The sequence below is a fragment of the Nyctereutes procyonoides genome, unplaced genomic scaffold (assembly GCF_905146905.1).
Source record: "Nyctereutes procyonoides isolate TBG_1078 unplaced genomic scaffold, NYPRO_anot_genome, whole genome shotgun sequence".
NCBI lineage: Eukaryota > Metazoa > Chordata > Mammalia > Carnivora > Canidae > Nyctereutes > Nyctereutes procyonoides.
In genome coordinates this window covers 16,124,637-16,138,508 of record NW_026575130.1, presented here as the reverse complement: position 1 = coordinate 16,138,508, position 13,872 = coordinate 16,124,637, and positions in this window count along the sequence as shown.

The following is a 13,872-nucleotide window of genomic DNA, read 5'->3' as shown; positions in this document are numbered from 1 at the left end:
GGGCAGAAACAGTAGAGACACGGTTGGGTGGGGAGCCAAATGGACCCTCAGGACTGTCCGAGGGAGGGACAGAGGGACCTTACAAGCACAGAAAGGGGAGAAGAACAGACTCCACACCAGACGCCTGGCATGAGGAACCCATACTGGGAAGATGAATCCCCATAACATTTGGCTTTGAATACCAGCACGGCCTAACTTTACAAGTTCTTACAATTAGTGCAGCTGAAATCCTGGAACTTTAAAAATCAGGAGGAATGGATCTGGGGAGCTGGAAGTTGAGAAGAAACTGAGTCTGTGCCTTTAGTAAGACAGCACAACAAACAGCCCTACTGAATTACAGCATGGAAACAGTAGTTTAAAAAAATGCCTGTGGTATACAGGAAGGAGATTAATTTACTAATCTCAGAGTGTGTGCTAGAGGGGCAGGAATCTTTAGGAGACCTTTCTAGGAACAAAGAAGCTAGTGGGCACTATTTCCCTCCTGCAACACCCAGCCTAGATACATGAACACCTGTGGGAATGAGTACAGCAGGTAACTAGAACAGCTTAAATCCTCTCCACCTAGCTTGCTAATAGTATCCCTACCTCCATGTCCTTCGGTGGACTAGTCCCCTCCATCCTGGCCTCAGATGGAGTTTTCCCAGGCAACTGTAGGTCTTTTCCCAGCAGGAGTTCATCTAAGTGACACCACAAGTGTGGCAGAGTGCAAGTGGCCCTCAGTGGCCCTCATAGGGGCCAGTACTACTCCAAAGTGACTCTTGCCCTGAGGAGAGGAAAAGATAACTACATACACCAGTTTGATTGTGGCAATGCCAGTGGGCTGGGAGCAGATATCTGGTCTGATTGCAGGCTTCACCTATGAAGGGAAGCTTCTCAGGGCACAACACAGGGAAAGTACCCTGCAGTTTGGTGTTACCGCAGCTCTAGCAAATTAAATGCCTGGTCTGATTCAACTCAAGCCCAAGGCAGTTCCAGACTGGCCCACTAACAGCACTGGGACAAGCACCTGCCCACAACAGGCAAGAAGAGCCATTGCAGATGAAGGGTCTAAAGTCAAACACAGCTCAGTCATAACAATAAGGTGCACACAATACACATATAAGAGACACCCATGAAGTGCCAGGTTCTGGTGAACAGGGGAATAGGAGATACTGCACTGCAGGATGCTACAGGACCTCTTCTTCCTAACATCACTACTTGCAAGAGAGGAGATGTAGCTGACCTTCCTACACATAGAAACAGACATAGGAAGTTAGGCAAAGGGAGGAGACAGAGGAATACATTCCAAATGAAAGAACAGGACAAAATCATAACAAGAGAACACAATGAAGCAGAAATTAATAATACACTTGATAGAGAATTTAAATAGTCATAAAAATATGCACTGGACTGGAGAAAAGAGTGGAGGATCTCAGCGAGACCCTCAACAAAGAGACAGAAAGCATAAAAAAGAGACAACTGGAGATGAAGAACTCAATAATGAAATTAAGCATAATTTAGAGGGAATAAATAGTAGACTAGAGAAAGCAGGAGAACAGATTAGTTACCTGGAAGGACAGAATCCTGGAAAGCAATAAAGCTGAACAGGAGAGAGTAAAAAGAATAATAAAAAATGAAAATACTTAGGGAACTCGGTGACACCATCAAGTGTAATAACATCCACTTTATAGGGATCCCAGAAGGAGAAGAGAGAGAATAGAGGACAGAAAATGTATTTGAAGAAATTATAGCTGAAAACTTCCTGAATCTGGAGTAGGAAACAGACAGAAATCCATATCCAGGAGGCACAGAGATTCCCCAATAAAATCAAACTGAGGAGGTCCACAGCAAGACATATAGTAATTACAATGACAAAAAGTAATGATAAAGAGAGATTTTTAAACACATCAAGAGGGGATCCCTGGGTGGCGTAGCGGTTTGGCGCCTGCCTTTGGCCCAGGGCGCGATCCTGGAGACCCGGGATCGAGTCCCACGTTGGGCTCCCGGTGCATGGAGCCTGCTTCTCCCTCTGCCTGTGTCTCTGCCTCTCTCTCTCTCTCTCTCTGTGACTATCATAAATAAATAAAAATTAAAAAAAATGTTTAAAAAAAAATAAACACATCAAGAGATGTGTTTAAAAAAGAGAAAAGAAAACAGTGGCATATAAGGGAAATCCCATAAGTTTATCATCTGATTTTTCAGCAGAAATCTTGCAGACCAGAGGGAGTGGAATGACATATTTGAAGGGCTGAAGAAAAAAAAAAAAAAGTGACAACAACAACAACAAAAGACCTACAACCAAGAATATTCTACCCAGCAAAGCTATCATTCAGAAGAAGGAGAAATAGTTTCTTAGACAATCAAAAGTTCAAGGAATTTAAGATCACTAGATCAGACCTATAAGAAATATTAAAGGAGACTCTGAGTCGAAAGGAAAGACCATAAACAGGAGTAAGAAAAGTCAGAAACACAGAAGCAGTAACACTAAGTATATCTCTAAAAACCAGTTAAGAAATTCACAGAATAAAAGGATATAAACTATGGCACCATATACATGGGGGGAGGACTAAAAATTCAGTGCTTTCAGGATGAGCTCACACCTAAGTTATCATCAACTTAATATAGATTGCTATATGCATGTCATATATAAATCTAATGGTAACCACAAATCAAAAACTGGTAATAAATATTCAGAAAATAAGAAGAAAGGAATCCAAGTACATCACTAAAGAGAGCCAGTAAATCATGAGAGAAGAGAGCAAGAGAAGAAAGGGACAGAAAGAACTACAAAACAATCACAAAGCAAGTAACAAAAATGGCAATAAGTCCATAACTATCAATAATAACTTTGAATATTATGGACTAAACACACCAATCAAAAGATACATGGTGATAAAATGGATTAAAAAACAAGACTCGTTTATATGCTGCCTACAAGAGATTCATTTCAAATTTATTTATTTATTATTTATTTATTTATTTATTTATTTATTTATTTATTTAAGATTTTGTTAATTTATTTGAAAGAGAGAGATAGTGAGTTATCAAGATAGAGAGCACAAGCCAGAGGGAGTGGCAGAGGGAAAGAGAGAAGCAGGCTCCCTGCTGATGAGTGCCTGATGTGGGGCTCAATTCAAGGACCTGAGATCATGACCTGAGTTGAAGGCAGACACTTAACCTACTGAGCCACCCAGGTGCCCCTTCCTCCTTTTTAAAGGTTTTATTTTCATTTCAAATTTAAAGACACATGCAGATTGACAGGAAAGAGATGGAAAGGTATTTATTATGAAAATAAAAGTAAAAAGAGATCTAGGGTAGCAATACTTGTATCAAACAGAATAGACTTCAAAACAAAGGCAATAACTAGATACAAAGAAGGACCTTACATAATAATAAAGAGGACAATCCAACAAGAGTATATAACAACTGTAAATATTTATGCGGTCAACATGGGAGCACTCAAATACAAAAAGCTAATGAGATATATAAAGGAAGTAATTGATAATAATACAATAATAATAGCAAACTTTAATACATGTACATTAGGCCACAGAACAGGTCTCAACAAATTCACAAAGATTGAAGTCATACCATACACCTTTTCTAACCACAATGCTATGAAACTAGAAATCAACCACAGGAAAAAAATCTGAAAAGAACACAAATACAGTAACCAAATAACTTTGAAAAGTCAAATAAGATGAGAATGATGGGATGCCTGGGTGGCTCAGTGGTTGAGCGCCTGCCTTTTGCCCAGGGCATGATCCTGGAGTCCCAGGATCGAGTCCCACATTGGGCTCCCTGCATGGAGTCTCTCTGCCGATGTCCCAGCCTCTCTCTCTGCATCTCTCATGAATAAATAAGTAAAATATTTTTTTAAAAAAAGATGAGAATTGATAAATATTATTTGTCAATTTTAGTATTTATCAATTATTTATCAATGTTATTAGGACCATGGAGGTCACTGATGGCTATACTGGGGGCCAGCTGAATATAAAGTTAGGGTTAATGTGAAAACCACATATCAGGGTTAACAAGATGTAAAGAGACTCAGTACACAGACAACCATTTCAAAAATTTATGAAGAGTTGAAGAAGCAGGAATAAATTTGAGAAGCTATAAGGCTGTCTCGGCCATAAATACACATAGTGACTCATATTCCTTTGGCACTGCCTGCCTCTCAGATCCTTGGCCTCAGCAGAGGCCAAGCAACTCTGACCAGTACGGGTTCCTCATCTGGGTTTGATTAGTCACTTGTCCTGGGAGCACTAGGCATTTTCTCATGGCTACCCTATACAGCCAGGCTGATCAGTCACACCACTGGATTTTCTGGCTTCTCTTATCACTTCTGAACTTGGATGAATTCTAACCACACTAATGGATTCCAGTACAGATTCTGGCATCCAAGAGTACCAGACTCAAGACTCAAAACAGAGAAGGTAACGCCTTGAGGACCACATGTTGCCTAACTGAAAATAAGAGCTACAAAGATTTAGGCAAATCAATTCCCTCACTTTTCTTTCTCTCCAGGACTACCGGGAGCACATTTTCATCTTGTCCCCTACTGCAAATGTCATGTGGTCATATCTGCTGAACAACTTGCTATTTATATACTTTAGAGCTTATAGAGAAGGGATCGATATTTGCATCTCATTTTATGTTACTTTATGTGCTAACTTTACTTTTTTTTCTTCTCAAATATAGCATCATGAGAACTTCAATTTTTGTATCAGGCTCTCAAGTTTATAATAAACCCAAGCTGATAAAGGTAGAGTCCAGGAGAATTGTTTTGTTTTGTTTTGTTTTTGTTTTAGATGGGGAATACCTGAGCATATTTCATACTGGAGAGAGAAGGATCTTGTCAGGAAGAAAATGTTGAAGATGAAGGAGAAAGGGAGAATCATTACTGGGGTGTGTCTTTTTTTAAAGATTTTATTTATATATTCACGAGAGACACACAGAGAAGCAGAGAGACATAAGCAGCAGGAGAAGTAGGCTCCCTTCAGGGAACCTAATGCAGGACTCGATCCCAGGACCCTGGGATCATGACCTGAGCAAAAGGTAGATGCTTAACCATTGAGCCACTCGGGCGCCCTGGGGTATATAGTTTTTAAGCAAAGAGGCAGAATGGGTTTAATAGCATGGATGGAGGGGGAAACTAAGTTTTGTTGAGCTCTAATTATGTATCAGGCTATCTTCTCAATGATGGGATATATTATTTTATTGTTGTTGTTGTTACTCCTCACAACATCTGCTCAAGTAATTCTCATCATTGTCTTTTAGTTCAGATGAAGAAGCTGAGACACAGAACTCAGGAACTTCCCAAGTTGCACAGAACTTTCGTGGAGGAGACAGAATTGTATTTCAAGCATCTATTTCCAGAGCTAATATTCTCACTCAGTATATTTTACTACTTTTATTGGAAGAAGATCATTTCCCCTTTTGTGATTAGGAGAAACGAAGAGAGGTTCGGCACAGATATGAAGATGTTTGTGGTAGAAAGGTGAGGGAGTTCCCATCTGATTGCTACAAATCTCCCAGTGACCTGAACCACAGCTGAGAGTGAGTGGAAAAGGTATGTTGGGGATTTGATAAGGGTATGGAGAATTATAAATCATTTCATCAGCCTTGGTAACTGCAAGAACCTCCAATTCACTCATACTGCATCCACCCTCATCCCCACTCTAGTCTCAACACAACCACAGACTTATTCTGTTAAACTCAAGTCACATCATACCACTCTGCTCAAGCTCGCCCATGACTTCCCATCTGGCTCAGAGGGTGCCCAAGGGTATCACTTAATTCTTATTAAGACATGTAAGGCACTACACCACTCAATTCTATCCTTACTTGTCTCCTCTCTAAGATCTTCCTCTTCTCCCTCCCTTGTTTCCCCGGCTCCAGCCTTCCATGAGAACACCAGTCATAATCTCAATGCAGGACCTTTCCACCTACTGCTTCTTCTACCCAGAATTCTCTTTGTTCAGACATCCACGTGGCTAGTTATCTTTCAGAATTTGCTCACAACTTGCCCCTCAGAGAATCTTTCCTGATTACACTAAGATCTTAACTGCCCTGCTAACAGTTCTTAACCCCAGCCCCTCTTTGCTATTTTCATCTTAGTACTTATAATTATCACATTATATACGTAAATTTTGTCTTGTTTATTTTCTTTCTCACTAAAATGTAAAAGTCCTCAAGAGCAGAGCTTTTTGTCTGTTTTTTTTTTTTTTTTTTTTTCACTACTGTATCCCTAACAGCTAGCATCTTGCCTGGCTCAATGATGCTTAATAAATATTTGTTGAATGACTGAATTGTTGTAGAGAGTGGGAGAATCAGGCACTTAGTAAAATGTACTAGGATATCTAGGCTATACAGGACAGACACTAGGAGAGGATGATGAGCATGAGTATGTAATTTTTATTCTATACCTGTCAACTGCCAGGGTATAGGAATAGGGAGGGGGAAAGAGGGAGCTTTTCTTTCAACAGAATTGGTAACCAGAGATATCTTTTCTCTCTTGCTTTCTAACTTAGACAAAATCTTAGACACTTATGTTTTGTGAATCTTTAGATAGGTGAGAATTAAAGGTGAACCAATTTTAGGGGCTTGTTGAAATACAGATGGGAGTTATTGTTGGATATATGATAATTTTTTAAATTAAAAAATCGTTTTTTTATGTCTAAAAGGTACTGAAGTTCAAACGTTAAGTTATCCATCTGGGTTTTGTTTTGTTTTGTTTTAATCTAGGAAAAACTTGTATTTGTTGGCAAGTTTGTGAATTTGCAGTTCAGATGCCCTGTCCAGTAAGTGTTTCCATTTGAATGGTCACTGACCAGGCTTGGAATTCTGATGTTAGTTAGCACATTCCCATCTAATTTTCCACTCCCAAGAAATGGAAAAGATTGAGTCATTAAGTGATAAGAAGCTTCCTAATGGTGACAAGTGTTTTAGTGCATTATGCAGAGTCAGACCTAGCCAAAATGGAGAAGACAGGAGATAAGAGATCATTGTAATGAGAATTAAAAGAGGATACAATGATCTTCACCTGATTAATGGCACTTCCTCAGAAACATCTGGTTTTTCAAATTTACTGGGCACAGGAAGCCCCCGAGGTGTTTGCTAAATGCAAACTCCTAAGTCTCACTCAGGATCTAATGGGTAAGCCTCTCTACAGCTGTGCCCTAGAATCTTAATATTTAGTGAGCACCACAACCAATTCTATTGTAAGTTGTCTATAAACCAAACATGAACAAACATTGTTAAAGAACATAGCCAATAATAATGATAATAATAATAATAATAAACCCCACAAAATTAGCTTCTAAGGTATCATATTGGTGAAAGTGAGACACACTAAAGCTCTGCATTTTCCTACAGGAGGAAGTTTATGTTCACATTCAGAGTCTTTTTGCTTTTATTTTAAACAAATGTATAATACCATTGCCTGGTTATTCATTTTACATTTCTATAATTGAATCAAAACAGCAGTTAGAAGAAAGAAAGATGCTTACTAGAGCTAGGCAAGCTGAAATCTGATAATAAGAACTAAGAGCTGAGAGTCTGTCAGGGATTTAGGAAGATGAGAACGGTTTCCCAAAGTCCATGAGAGCTCAGAAAGAATTGCAGCTAAGGACCTCCTTAGGTAGGGGGGAAGCAGATCTCAGTGGTGCCCAAGGGTATCACTGCATTACAGACTAATAATGTCCTTGAGCTGATAATGAAAGATTCAATAGTTTTTAGTATTCTCTAAGACTTCAAGGAAGTGTAATGAATCTAACAAAGAGTTAGATGCACGAAAATAATATTAAATATAAGATTAGAGTAAATTTCAGTTAGTTAAAAAATTAGCAGAGGTAGAAAAGCTTATTTCCCAGATACATGAGATAAATACTTTCCTTGTAGATAGTGGGGGAAATAATGCGTTTATGTTGGACCTGGGGCTGGCCTGGCATAGGAAGTGGTATCATCATTTGTACTCAACGTGACAGAAACTGGGGGAGATTTGTACCTGAGAGAGCACAGGGCCGGGAGAGTCAGAGAGGAAAGCCACACTGGTGAGCACTAGAGCTTTGTAACTCCAGGGGCAGTCCCCAGACCAGCAGCTGCAACATCACCCGGGAGCTTGTTAGAAGTACAGACTCTCAGATCCCATTCCAGACCTCCTGAGTCAGAACCTACAGTTTGACAGGATTCCTGGGCACTTTACTGTTTGAAAAGTAGTGAAAGCTGGGATTTCAATGTCAAGGGGTATAGTTGACGATGAAAATCTAAGAGTTCAGAGTTCAGTATAAATGCAGAAACTGAATTCAACAGCAACTTCAAATTATATAAAACTGCCAAGAATAACTCAGGGATATCCATAGAGATCGTAAAGAGAAGACATGGGGGGGGGGGCGGGCACCTGGGTGGCTCAACAGTTGAGCATCTGCCTTCAGCCCAGGGCGTGATCCTGGAGTCCCGGGATCGAGTCCCATATCGGGCTCCCTGCATGGAACTTGCTTCTCCCTCTGCCTGTGTCTCTGTTTCTCTCTCTGTGTCTCTCATGAATAAATAAATAAAATCTTTAAAAAAAAAAAAAAAGAAGAAGAAGACATGGGTGCTCAGAACCAGAAGCAGGAGAGAGATCTTGCCCACATTTATGTTAAAAATCTTACAGCTTCATCTCAAATATTCTCTAAAGTGTTTTTACTATAACATAAATATTGAAAAATCCACAAAATTTTAAAACTGTTTTAAATGAGGTAAAATTTATATGCAATAAAATCCATGATAATTTTTGACATCTGTATAACCCAGAAAATTACCCCTCTGGTCAGGATATGCAACATACTCATCACCCCAAAATAATTTTCATCCACATAGGCAACTACTAATAACACATACCCAAGCCTTATATATTTTTTTTGTGCCTGGATTCTTCCTCCTGACACAATGTTTTGAGAGTAACCTTACATGGCTACACATATAAGTAGTTTCTTACTTTTTACTAGTAAATAATATTCCTCATATGAATATCCCATATTTGTTTATCCATCCTCCTACTGATGACCTTCTTTATTGTTTTTTGCTATTTGAATAAAGCACCTATAAAAATTATGCAAGGCATTGCATAATGGGCAATGCTTTGTTTCTCTTGAGTAAATCTCTAGCTGTGATGTTGCTGTTAACTTTCCAAGGAACTGGCAGTTGTACAAAGTGGTCATACCATATTATGTCCTCCCCAGCAATACATGAAGATCCTAATCATTTCATATCCACACCAGAATTTGTTTATACTATCAGTATTTTTCATTTTAGCCATATGAAGTGGTTGTGGCTGTGAAATGGTCTCTCACTGGGGTTTTAATATGCACTTCCCTGTTGACAAATGATATTGAGCACTATTGTGTGTGTCCTTATTTCTCATCTATCTTCTTTTGTGAAGGATCCGTTGATGTCTGTGGCAGATGTTTTTTTCCCCAAAATAAGAATAACAAACATAGCCACAACAATATGAGAGCATAACATAGATAATGCCTTCATGACATCCCTATCATCATATGATAGTGAGTTGTGTGTCACTTCATTTTAGAAGTGGGTGAAGCTTAGTGACTGTCTTGGCTGACAGAGTATGGTGGAAGTGTCGACTTCAGAGGCTACATTACAAAAGGCTGTAGACTTTATATCTCCTAGGATGTTATCTCTTGAAAGTCAGCCATCATGCAGTTTGAAAACCCAAGTCACTCTGTGGAGAGGCCCATGTGGATAGGCACTGATAAACAGCAGCAACTTGCATCATGTGTGCACCATCTTGGAAGTGGATCCTCTAGCCCCATTTGAACTGCCTTAGCCATTACTAAATGGAAAAGAGACAAACTGTCTGCCCTGAGCTTTACCCAGGTTACAGATTCATGAGCAAAATACATGAATGTTGTACTGAGCCACTCAGTACAACTTTTGTTGTTGTACTGAGCCACTTAGCTGTGCAATGGTTTGTTATGCAGCATTTAAACAGATTTTAGTTGTTACACAACAAAAACTAAACATTTGACATTGGCTTTGTTATTGAATAGGGAAAGAAAAGCAAAGGATATTAGTATAATCCTAAGGACCTCGAGCAAAAGCTTAAGAGAATCTAGAAGGCTGTCGGTGATGGTTTCAAGTAATGTGCAGAAAAATTATTGAAACCTAAAGGAAAGGGAGCCTCTGTAATATATTGGTGAGATGTGTGGCAGTACCAGCATCTAAAGTAACATGGAAAATAGGAAATTTACCAAATTTACCAAATGAACCCCTCAGTTTATCAGGGGTCAGCAAACTTTTTCTTAGATGGTCAGATAGTAAATATTTTAGGCTTTCAGGCTACATGGTCTCTGTCACAAGTACTGAATATACCATTGTTGTGTGAAAGCAGCCATAGAAAATACACAAATAAATGTGCATGACTGTGTTACAATAAAACTTTATTTAAGAGAATAGATGCCATCTGACAGAGCACAGTCTTTGACTCCTCATACAGCTAAAGAGATACGACATAAGACTGCAAGACTCGCCTTAGGCATTCTTGTCGTCTACGACAACATGCAAGAAGAGAGAAAGGAGCTAAAGAATGAACTGTTAAATATAAAAGATCCAGAACTTCTGGATTTCAAAACAAAACTGTTTCTCATTCTTAGCCTCTCCAGATGGCAAAGATCCTTATAGTAAAAAAAAAAAAAAAAAAAAAAATTTCAGAGCAAAGTTCAAACTCCGAGCAGTATTTTAAGATTCATTGCTAAGATCTCAGGAGGATTTAGAGATGCTTCACAGAACCTTTTAGTTGGGGAAAACAACCACCACCACCCACAACAAAAACATATGAAGCCATGAGCTATGGAGAATCATTTTCAGGGAACAGTTACTTGGCCCTAATCAAGAAAGGCAACATAACATATACCTGGCTGGATTTCCAAATTACTATTGACCACTGACTGCTGTGCATCTCACATCTTTCTTCCCTTTGAATGTTGTCTTTGCCCCGTCCATCAATATATGTGGGATATGTATGAGGCAGAAAAGTTGTATCTTTTGTTCACAGATGTTTATATTGAAAGCATCTGTTAAGAGTTTGAAATAAATTTGTCTTATCTTCACTAGCATCTCATTTAGATGACAAAATCCTGGACTTGCAATTGAGCTTGATGAGGTGGTGGATGAGATATTTGAAGGTTGTTTTGAAGGTGGTGATTATGTTAGTTGTGAAAGGAATATAAGTAATTTGTGGGTAGAGTGTGGGCTGTGGTAGTTTTAAAAGGCAGTCCTCAAATTCTTTGACACTTCTTTAATTAAGTGACAGTTTCTATAGCTCTTCCATTGAATCTAGGCTCTGTGACTGTTAGACTAATCTACTATGGCAGCCTCATAAGAAGGGGCCTTACCAAGAGACCAAGAGTCCTGTGCTGGACTTTTTTGTGCCCAAGATTGCGAATCCGAGAAACCACCAAGGAGCCGGCACTGATGCAAACACATGAGGGTTTATTTACAAGCTCGAGCTTGGGTCCAAGTGTACCTGACACAGCGGAGAAGGGACTTGGACCCCTGAGGTGGGTTTCAGCTTAGTTTTAAGGGCTGGTCTAGGGGACCTCCAGAAGGGGTGGAGGAATTCCTCAAGTTCTGTTTACATTCTGATACAGGGCTTTCAAGGGCATTGAGCTCTGTTCTTATTCTAATAGGGGGCTTCCTGCCACTGGCTTGGGCTCTGTTCTCATTCTAATATGGGGCTTTCTAGGGTGTTAAGCTGTAAACTGTTTTTTTTTGTTGTTGTTGTTTTTTGTTTTCTGTAACTGAAGTAAGGTAAAGTTCAGCTCTTATTCACAGGGGCCTGGGATGGCTGTACTTGTGGAAACGCTGAACTTAAAGTGGAATGGCCTTAATTTTCTCGGCCTTCACAGACTTGTCACCTTGTGTAGGAATATCTTTCCCTGCTTTAGCTTCAATGTATACTCCTTTGTTCTGCTTAATTGTGTAATACAGCACTTGGCTAATCCCACTGCTGTATCTGTCCATTATGGGTAGGAGATAGGGCCCTTCTGATGCAACACAAAAGGGGTGTGGGCAGGCTAATTGCCCTACATTGGCTGCAGGAAGGACTTCCTGACAATGGGATACAGATTCCCATTACTGAAGCAAGTTGTCTTTTCTTCATTTGAGTGCTTGAATGTCTTGTGTTTTTCTTGGCCATTTTGATACCAAGATGCAGTGGACATAAGCATTCAGACTTCTACTCCTGACAATAAACAACAGTGCCAACTTTTGAGCCTAGACCTTAATAACCAACAGCTTCCACTTTCTCTTGGGATATATACTCTTGGAACCCAACACTCTGCTATGAAGAAGCCAAGTAGACACATGAACAGGACGTGTGCGATGTGTTATGGACAACAGCCCCTGCTTAGGTACCTAGTCTCCATCTAGATACAAATTCCATACAATTAAATGAACAATACTACCTATGATTTCAACCTCCAGGCAAGGAGTTACCCTCAGGCTTCATGCCCGTTCAAATTGAAGATTTGTGAGCAAATAAATGATAGTCTTCATTTTAAATCATTAAGTTTGGTATGGTTCATTGTTCAGTGATAGACAACTGGAATAATTCTTTCTCATATTTAAATTGGATTACATTTAAGGTCTATGATCCATCTGAACTATGTGTGTGTATGAGGGGGTGAGTTAAGTGTTTAAATTTTCTCTGTGTTAGCTGTTGTCCCACCATAATTTGATAAAAAAGACTTTCCTTCTCTAATTGAATTACCCTGGCACTTTGGTTAAAAATCAAATAACTCTCACTTCTGTTCCACTGATCACTTTGTTTTTATGCTAGTATGATTAATGTGGCCTCAAAGAAAATCTTGAATTCAGATAGTAAAGTCCTTCTAGCTTGGTTCTTATTAAAAATTATTTTGCTCATCCAAGATCCTTTGTATTTTAACCTCTTTATATTAGAATTTTTAACTAGATCCATGTATTTAACTTTATGAAAAAATAATTCAATATTTTGGTTATGTAATAAAATATTTAGATAAACAAATTCCTCTCTTGGAATTTGAAATTGATAAAAAAAAATCTTGGGTTTCTTAAAAAATTAAAATAAAAATATCAGTTGTTGAATTTCTACAAAAGAGCCTATTGGAATGCTAATTGACATTCAGTTGCATCTTAAAATCAATGGAGAGAATTGTCATCTTAACAATAGTTTTCTAGTGCATGACCACAGCTCATGGCTCCATTTTTTCAGAACTTTAATTATTCTCATGAATGCTTTATTGTTTTCAATGTGCAATGGCTTAACATCTTTTGTTAAATGTAATCCTAAGTATTTTATATTTTTTTAGTGTTACTTTAAATGGATTTAAAAATTTTCCTTTCCATTTTACTGCCTCAGCATTAAAAAAAAATGCAGTCAATTTTTCTATACCGACTTTGTGTCCTACGACCTTGTTGAAATTATTTCTGAGTTCTATAAGCCTATTTTTTAGATTTCTTAAGATTTTCTATATAAATAATTATGACATCTGCTGATAAAGAGAGCTTCAATTCTTTCTTTTTAAGTTTATGGATATTATTTCTTTTCTTACCCTACTCCTTTGGTTAGAACCGCCAATGCAATATTGAATAGTGAGGAGGAGGTCTCACTCTTCTTTTTTTAGATCTTACAGGGAAAACATTCATTATTTTACCACTAAATATAATGCGCTGAAGTATTTTTGTAGGTGCTCTATATTCAATTAAGGAAATTCACTTTGATTCCAGATTTGATAAATATGACTTAAATTTCATCCAATGTTTTTGCTGCATTTATTGAGATATATTTACCTTCTTTATTCTCTTAATATGGTGAATTACATTGACCGATTTTTTTACTGTTAAGCC